This window comes from Calypte anna, chromosome 9 (assembly GCF_003957555.1).
Source record: "Calypte anna isolate BGI_N300 chromosome 9, bCalAnn1_v1.p, whole genome shotgun sequence".
Lineage (NCBI taxonomy): Eukaryota > Metazoa > Chordata > Aves > Apodiformes > Trochilidae > Calypte > Calypte anna.
Window position 1 is genome coordinate 6,726,609 of NC_044255.1, and position 8,407 is coordinate 6,735,015.

Below are 8,407 nucleotides of genomic sequence, written 5' to 3' on the forward strand. Positions count from 1 at the left end.
TCTTTCTTTCTCTCTTTTCTCTCTTTCTCTTCTTTTCTCCTTTCTCTCCTTTCTCTTTTTTTCTTTCTCTCCTTCTTTCTCTTTCTTTCTCTTCTCTCCTTTCTCTCTTTTTCTTTCTCTCCTTTCTTTTTCTTTCTTCTCTTCCTCTCCTTTCTCTCTTTCTCACTTTCTCTTTTCTCTCCTTTCTCTCTCTCCTTTCTTTCTTCCTTTCTCTCCTCTCTTTCTCTTTCTTTCTCTTTCTCTCCTTTCTTTCTTCTCTCCTTTCTCCTCTCCTTTCTCTCTTTCTCTTTCCTCCTTTCCCTTTCTCTTTCTCTCCTTTTCCTCTCTTTCTCTTTCACTTTTCTCTCTCTCCTTTCCCTTTTTCTCTCCTTTCTTTCTTTCTCTCCTTTCTTTTTCTCTCCTTTCTCTGTTTCTCTTTCTCTCTTTCTGTCCTTTCTCTCTTTCACTTCCTCTCCTCACACTTTCTTTTTCTTTTTCTCTCCTTTCTCTCCTTTTCATTTTCTCTTTCTCTCCTTTCTCTTTCTCTCTCTCCTTTCTCTCTCTCCTCTCTCTCCATTCACTTTCTCTTTCTTTCTTTCTTTCTTTCTTTCTTTCTTTCTTTCTTTCTTTCTTTCTTTCTTTCTTTCTTTCTTTCTTTCTTTCTTTCTTTCTTTCTTTCTTTCTTTCTTCTTCTTTCTTTCTTCTTTCTTTCTTTCTTTCTTTCTTTTCTTTCTTTCTTTCTTTTTCTTCTTTTCTTTCTTTCTTTCTTCTTTCTTTCTTTCTCTTTCTCTCCTGTCTTTCTCTCTCCTTTCTCTTTCTCTCCATCCTTTCTCTCTCCTTTCCCTTTCATTCTTCCTCCTCTCCTTTCTCTTTCTCTCCTTTCCCTTCTCTCCTGTTTCTCTCTCCTTCTTTCTCTTTCTCTCCTTTCTGTTTCTCTTCTCTCCTTCTCACTCTTTTTCTTTTCTCTCCTTTCTCTCCTTCTCTCCTTCTCTCCTTTCTCTCCTTTCTCTCTTTCTCTCTCTCCTTTCTCTCTCTCTCCTTTCTCTCTCTCTCCTTTCTCTCTCTCTCCTTTCTCTCTCTCTCCTTTCTCTCTCTCTCCTTTCTCTCTCTCTCCTTTCTCTCTCTCCCCTTTCTCTCTCTCCCCTTTCTCTCTTTCTCTCTCCTCTTTCTCTTCTCCTCTTTCTCTCTCCTTTCTTTCTCTCTCCTTTCTCTCTCTCTCTCTTTCTCTCTTTCTCTCTCCTTTCTCTCTCCTTTCTTCTCTCCTTTCTCCCTTTCTCTCTCCTTTCTCTCTCCTTTCTCCCTTTCTCTCTCCTTTCTCCCTTTCTCTCTCCTTCTCTCTCCTTTCTCCCTTCTTCCTCTTTCTCTCTCCTTTTCTCCCTTCTTCTCTTTCTCTCTCCTTTCTCTCTTTCTCTCTCCTTTCTCCCTTCTTTCTCTCTTTCTCTCTCCTTTCTCTCTTCTCTCTCCTTTCTTCTCTTCTCTCTCCTTTTTCTCTTTCTCTCTCCTTTCTCTCTTTCTCTCTCCTTTCTCTCTTTCTCTCTCCTTTCTCTCTTTCTCTCTCCTTTCTCTTTCTCTCTCCTTCTCTCTTTCTCTCTCCTTTCTCTTTCTCTCTCCTTTCTCTTTCTCTCTCCTTTCTCTTTCTCTCTCCTTTCTCTCTTTCTCTCTCCTTTCTCTCTTTCTCTCTCCTTTCTCTCTTTCTCTCTCCTTTCTCTCTTTCTCTCTCCTTTCTCTCTTTCTCTCTCCTTTCTCTCTTTCCTTTCTCTCTCTCTCCTTTCTCTCTTTCCTCTTTCTCTCCTTTCTCTACCTTTATTCTGTTTCTCTCTTTCTTCTCTGTCTTCTTTCTCTTCCTTTCTTCTTTGTTTGCATTTAACACAAACCAAAACCTTTTTTTTAAGCAATATATTAAAATATTTTATTTACAGTGGCATCACCAGTAACCCATGTTCTCTCAGTACTGGTGGCACATGGATACAGGAAGTTACCAGCAGATGCAGAGTGCTGGACATGGGTTCCAGGTATGAATTCCCTTGGTGTTCTGTTTGTCTCTCTGACAGGAATTCAACCCATGGACACGAGGCAGCTGCTCCTCTGCTCTGCCTTCAGGTGCCAACCACTCTTGGGCTTCACTTCCCATGACACCTCAGGGACACTGCTGACACCAGCAGCCACTGCTCACTTCCACTCTGCAGGAGCTGTGAGGTTAACCCTGCCAGCAGCTTCCTGCTCCACAACTGATTGCTGAGCAGCAGCTGCCCTGGGACTCCTTTCCTGAGTGGCTGCTCAGAGCACAGACACCATCAGGGCTTGTTAGTGCAGGTGAAGAAATGTGCAGCACCTCTGCTCTTCAGCTCCTCCTGCAGCACCTGCAACAGACAAAACATCAGCACTCAGAGCTGCTTTGCTGCCCGTGCTGTGAAAATAAATACAATTCTGTTTATCAAAACTGTCTAGTTTGTCTTCACTCTGTTCTACCCCACGTGCCTCATGCACAGCTTCATTGTTAGTAAAACTGCACACTAAGTTCCACCTCTGCTCTAAAGTGAAGAACAAGTGCCAACTTGTGTTACATGCACAGCTGTTCTTGGTTATTACTAATTAAAAGTTTTTATTACTAATTCAAATTTGCTCATATTAATGATTAATTACATAAAAAAATAAATAGATGAAACAAGTCATACAAGAAGTGCCTAATTCAATAGCTGCATGTGCACCCCCAGTAAATTGCATGCACACACACGCACAACTTTTACTGGGAAAACGCAAAAAACATTAAGCATGTCTGGCTGGAATACGAGAGAGAGAAAAGCAGAGGGGGAAAAGGCAGGGGGAAAGGCGGAGGGGAAAAGGGGGAAAGGGTGGGAAAAGGGGAAAAGGAAAGGGGAAAAGGGGGGAAAAGGAAAGGGGGAAAGGGAAAAGGGGGAAAAGGGGGAAAGGGGGAAAAGGGGGAAAAAGGGAAAAGGGGGGAAAAGGGGGGAAAGGGGGAAAAGGGGGGAAAAGGGGAAAAAACGGGAAAAGGAGGGAAAGGAGAAAAAGGGGGAAATGGGGGAAAGGGGGGGAAAGGGGAAAGGGGGGGAAAGGGGGGAAAGGGGGGAAAGGGGGGAAAGGGGGAAAGGGGGAAAGGGGGGGGGGAAAGGGGGGAAAGGGGGGAAAGGGGGGGAAAGGAAAGGGGGAAAGGGGGGGGGGGAAAGGGGGGGAAAGGGGGGAAAGGGGAAAGGGGGGGAAAGGGGGAGGGAAAGAGGGGAAAGAGGGAAAGAGGGAAAGAGGGGAAAAGAGGAGAAAGAGGGGAAAAGAGGAGAAAGAGGGGAAAAGAGGAGAAAGAGGGGAAAAGAGGAGAAAGAGGGGAAAAGAGGGGAAAGAGAAAGAAAAGCAGGGGGAAAAGGGGCAAAAAGGGGCAGGGGGAAAAGGGGCAAAAAGGGGCAGGGGGAAAAGGGGCAAAAAGGGGCAAAAAGGGGCAGGGGGAAAAGGGGCAAAAAGGGGCAGGGGGAAAAGGGGCAAAAAGGGGCAGGGGGAAAAGGGGCAAAAAGGGGCAGGGGGAAGGGGTCAAAAAGGGGCAGGGGGAAGGGGTCAAAAAGGGGCAAGTGATAGAGGTAGAAGAAAGCACATACAGAGAAAACAGCACAGAGAGAAGAAAAAGTTATTGAAACTTTCAGCAAAAGTACACAGGCAGTGAGATGAGGCGTTCAGGTGTGTGAGAAGGATCAGAGGGAGCCTTGGGGCAGTGTCTGTGTCCCCTGGTGTCACACAGCAGCACTCACTGACCTTGGCAGGGAGGAGGGTTTAGTCATCCAGCTGCTCCTGCACCCAGGGCATCAAGGAATCCATGGACTTGGGAATCAAGCAGTTCCGAGGCTTCCTGATGTTGCTGCCATCTGCCCCATGGTACTGGAACCTGTTGGGAAAAGAAATCTGTGTCTGATAAAGAATTTGCATTTGCATTTCTCCTGGTTCCTCCTTCTCCCCCTCTGCCCTCAGCCAAGGGGGTTGATTCCCCAGAGAGAGTCCCAGGGCTGCACATCAGCCCCAGGAGTTTGGGAGCCCCCAGCTCCTGATCCACACCAGTTGAGCAGTGCCAGTGCCAAAATGCCTCTTGCCTGAGGGTGTGACTGAGACAAGGGGCAAGAGGATGGAATGAGGGGGGGGCTGAAAATAAGAAAGGGGGGAAGAAGGGTGGTGGTGGTAAAGGGGGGGCCACAAAGGAAGGGAGGGGCAAAAAGGGAAAGGGGAGGGGGAGCAAAAAGGGAAAAAGGGGGGGGAGCAAAAAGGGAAAAGGGAAGGGGGAGCAAAAAGGGAAAAGGGAAGGGGGAGCAAAAAGGGGAAAAGGGGGGCGGGAGGGGGAGAGGACCCAAAGGAGTCGGCGCTGCCGCTCCGCAGCCGAGGGGGTGCAGGCAGCGATCAGAGCCCCCCCCAGCGCTGCCACTCCCAGAGCTCGGGTGCGGGCAGGGGGCAGCGGGAGGGGTGAGGAGCAGCCGCGGGCACACGAGAGAAGTGCGGGACACAGAGCCGGGACGGGACACAAACCGCACACACACACGCAACTCGCACACGCAACTCGCAGCTCTCACACTCTCACCCCCCCGCTCCTCCCTAGCGCAATCCCCGCACTGCCCTCCCCTCACGCACCGTCCCGCGCTGCTCCACCGCCGCTTCTCTCCCGACTCCTCCGACTCCAGGGGGATCCCGCACAGCCCCGCACCCACCTGGCAATCACAGCACGAGAACAAAGAGCGGAGAAACACCTGAGCCAGACTGAGAGAGAGCAAAACTCCGAGCGAAACCCCCACAGCGGGAGGCAGGGAGGGAGGGAGGGAAGGAGGGGGCGGTCGGGAGGTTTTTTCCCCACCTGAAATGCCCACGGCTCTGCTGGCGGAGGCGCCCCCGGGGGATCCTCCCGCGGGACGCGGTCACTCGGGGCTCTCCGCCCGGCTCTTCGCCAGCGGAAGCTCCGCCGGGTCCCGGGGCGCGGGAGCGGCTGCGGGGGGGAGGAAGAACAGAAAAAACAGTGAGAAACAGTGCGGGCACCGAGGGGAGACGGGGGGGGGAAGGATACTTACCCTTCACTCGGGAAGGCCCGCACCGCGCCCGCACACGCACGCCAGTAGCCATTAGCCAGTAGTCAGCAACTGAATCAGTGAATCAGTGAATCAAGTAAATCAGTGGTGAATCCGTCGCAGCAGCAGCATCCAGGGGGGCAGTCGCAGCACTTACCTGTGTCGCAGCGGCGCGGCGCAGCAGCATCCAGGGTGGCAGTGGGTCAACACATAGGGACAGACAGGGGACAACACGGGGAGACGGACCCCCCTCCCAAAAATTTGGGAAGGGGCCTCAAGACAAGAGACAAGTGCCTGGGACTCCCAAACCCCAAAACCGGGGCGGGAGAAAGGCACAGACAGAGGAACACACAGAGTGGCCGCACGGGAAGGTCACTCAGGGAGCAGCCAATCAGAGACAGGGGGCGGGGCCAACGAACGCCCCCGCAGCACCTGCCCTCTGCCCGCAGGTGCCGGGAATGAGCCCGGGAGCCGCTCCCGGAGGGGCAAAGGGGTTCGGGGCCACCAAAGTATTGCCAGGAAGGGAGGAAAGGACCCCCCCGAGGTGTTAATCGAGCTCTTGGAAAGGCTGAAAAATTCAGGAGGTAACCAGAGCATGAGCCACCTCCAGATTTCCAGAAATTAATTTCCTTTTCCCTCCCCTGTTGCATGCCAGGGTGAGGGGTGAGGACCGGGAATACCTGGGCTAAGGCAGCTCCGGGTGAAGTCATGGGACTCACATCTTCTCCTGGCCAGAGGAAGACTCTTAGCTGCTCTTTACTGCTGAGAAAGCAAGCACACCTCTGAGCTGTATTATTATTATAATAAATATAATCATAGAATCACAGAATTGGCTGGGTTGGAAGGGACCTCAGAGATCATCAAGTCCAACCCTTGATCCACTCCCCCCGTGGTTCCCAGCCCATGGCACTCAGTGCCACATCCAGGCTCTTTGGAAATATCTCCAGACACGGAGAATCCACTACTTCCCTGGGCAGCCCATTCCAATGTCTGATCACCTTCTCCAGAAAGAAATTCTTTCTAATCTCCAACCTAAACTTCCCCTGGCACAACTTGAGACCATCTATAATAATATAAATAATTTCTAATATACATCTATATAAATGAAAATTATATACTCATTTATTTACTGTGAAATGAAACCTAAAACCAACAGTGCTGCCATTAAATTGGAGAAACATATGGACACTGGCCTTGAACTCAGATTTCTGCTCTTGCTACTTTTAGAAATTTCTACACTACTTTCCCACTTTCAAGTCTCTCACCAGCTATATGGTTACTGCCTTCTAAACATATGTACAGTGGTAATGCAATGCTGATGGTTCTGTTCTTAGACAGGAGCTCTTGCTCTTACATGTAACTATCTCTGGGAGCACTATAGGTCTAATTAAAAAAAAAACCAAATACAATTGTCACATTGCACTAATCACTGGCATGAGACCTTGTCTGGCAGGAGAACCCCTTGTCAGAGTGAAAGCACTCATCACTGTTTAGATATTGCTTTTAGAAACATAACATGCAAGAAGAAGCAGCTGAAAGAGATTTTGGAACTCCTCTTTCTGCCTCCACCTCACTGCTTGTTACGCTGCTTCATTTTGTCATCTCCCACCAGTATTATAATATTTTCAATTTGTGCTTACGTGAAATTGAGACTTCCAGTATATACCTTGGACCATAAGGTTAATTAAATAGAGAATAAGGTAGAAAGTATTTCTAGTTTATTACATATTTTTAGAAAGTTTGTTATGCTTCTCTACATGAAAGAAGACATTTTATTTGCTGAAATGTTATTCCCAGGTTATATTCAGCAAGTCTAGAGCAGTTTATCCTGGCAAATTTCAACATGTCTTCTAGAGCACTTTATTGTCAGTGCTGCAGTTACCTGCTTTCCCTTGGCATGGACTTCTCCTCTTAGGTAGCTGGGTGTTGCAGTCAGATTCAGTCTGTAAATGAGCAGTGGGAGAAGATTTGCTTACAGCAGCAATATTTATGATCTCCAGTAATCAGTATTAGGATACTTGTCTTTCTATACAGCCTTCTCTGAAGAACTCAGCATGAGCAGGGCTCACACCATATATGAGAAAAGCAAATTAGAAAACGTTTTAGTAGTTCTATTTCATAGGTGGGGAAAGTGAAGTACAGAGGAAAATGAAGAGTCTTATGAAGATGACAGAGAAAAAGAGTAGGAAAATAGAGTCCAGGTTGGCATATTTGAGGCTCATCTCTCTGCTGTGCCATGTCACGTTCCATGCAGTCTTTGCAATTACTATTATTGTTGTTGTTGTCCATTCTGTATGGTATTAAATCTGAGGGGCCTCAATGCCACAGTCTTTAAAGCAGGCAGCAGAAACTAACCCCAAGGCCTTAAAAGGTAACTATTAAGCAGACCCCAATTGGTTGCTAAACACCAGAAACACAATGGACAGCAAAGAGACAAAGCTGAGCAGCCTGGAACAGGGGCATCCTGAAGCAGCAATTGTCTACTTAATCTGCAAATGCCATGGAACTGTGGACAGGCAGTGTTTCTGTAAAGAAAAGCATGGGCTCTGAAATGACTGTCTGCATCCTGGAACAATCAGGACAGGAACATTCTGCAGGGTGGCTCAGATGTTGGGGACAGCAAAATTTTGGGTTTAAAATATATGTAGAAAGTATTGCAGAGTAAGACACTTCAAAATCTAGGTCACCTGTCATCAGGGATTTTTTTTAAGAAGTATTTCTATTTTTCTGTATCTATCCTAGGAGCCTGAAAACACCCCTTTTTCTTTCTCCCTACCTCAATGACCTATTATTCAGGAAAGACCTCATCACCCCTGAGTTCATTTTGGGAAGCAAACTGTAACCACAGCACATGGTCACACTGTGACCTTTTCAGGGAGGGCTCTGTGAAGCAGATGCACAGATACAGCAGAATAGCCATTGACTTATTCATTTCAAACTTGAAGGTATAGAGGTGAGCATGTGACATGTACACAGATCTAAATAGTTTCTTGGATTACATTTCTGAAACATTTGTTCCCTATGGAATGATTATTTCTCTTTCAAAGAATATTTTCACTTACAAGTGAGAATAGATGAAAAATTCAGAAAAAAAAGGGGTTTAGTTACCTGCAGAAAAGCAGACTTCACATGTCACTGAGGGCTCTTCCAAGCATTTAATTTACAAAGAGATTTAATAATTGGTTCTTGCTGGAGTTGCTAACAGTACAGCTAATTGATAGGTGATTCTTCTGTCATGAAGATTCTTCTGCTGAAGAAATGAGACAGAAATGTACTACAGTTAAAAAATGCAGAAAGCTCTTGCTAAGGGGGAAGATAAAAGAATATATGTAAAATGAGGCAGTACCATCAGTCCTCTCCATAAATTAAGTTCAACTACCTCT

General features: G+C 47.3%; 1 long non-coding RNA gene across 2 annotated transcripts; it reads right to left on the reverse strand.

The window, feature by feature from the left end:
• Positions 1–1,870: 1,870 nt before the first annotated feature.
• Positions 1,871–5,382, reverse strand: LOC115598748. 2 transcript variants are annotated; one of them, XR_003987891.1, is made up of 5 exons: positions 5,028–5,382; positions 4,817–4,945; positions 4,597–4,673; positions 3,736–3,865; positions 1,871–2,339 (listed from the first exon to the last, which is right to left on the reverse strand). It is a non-coding gene; the product is annotated as an uncharacterized LOC115598748 (long non-coding RNA). The 2 variants fall into 2 exon arrangements; XR_003987890.1 differs by having other exon boundaries at positions 2,261–2,330; positions 3,728–3,865; positions 5,028–5,381.
• Positions 5,383–8,407: the final 3,025 nt, after the last annotated feature.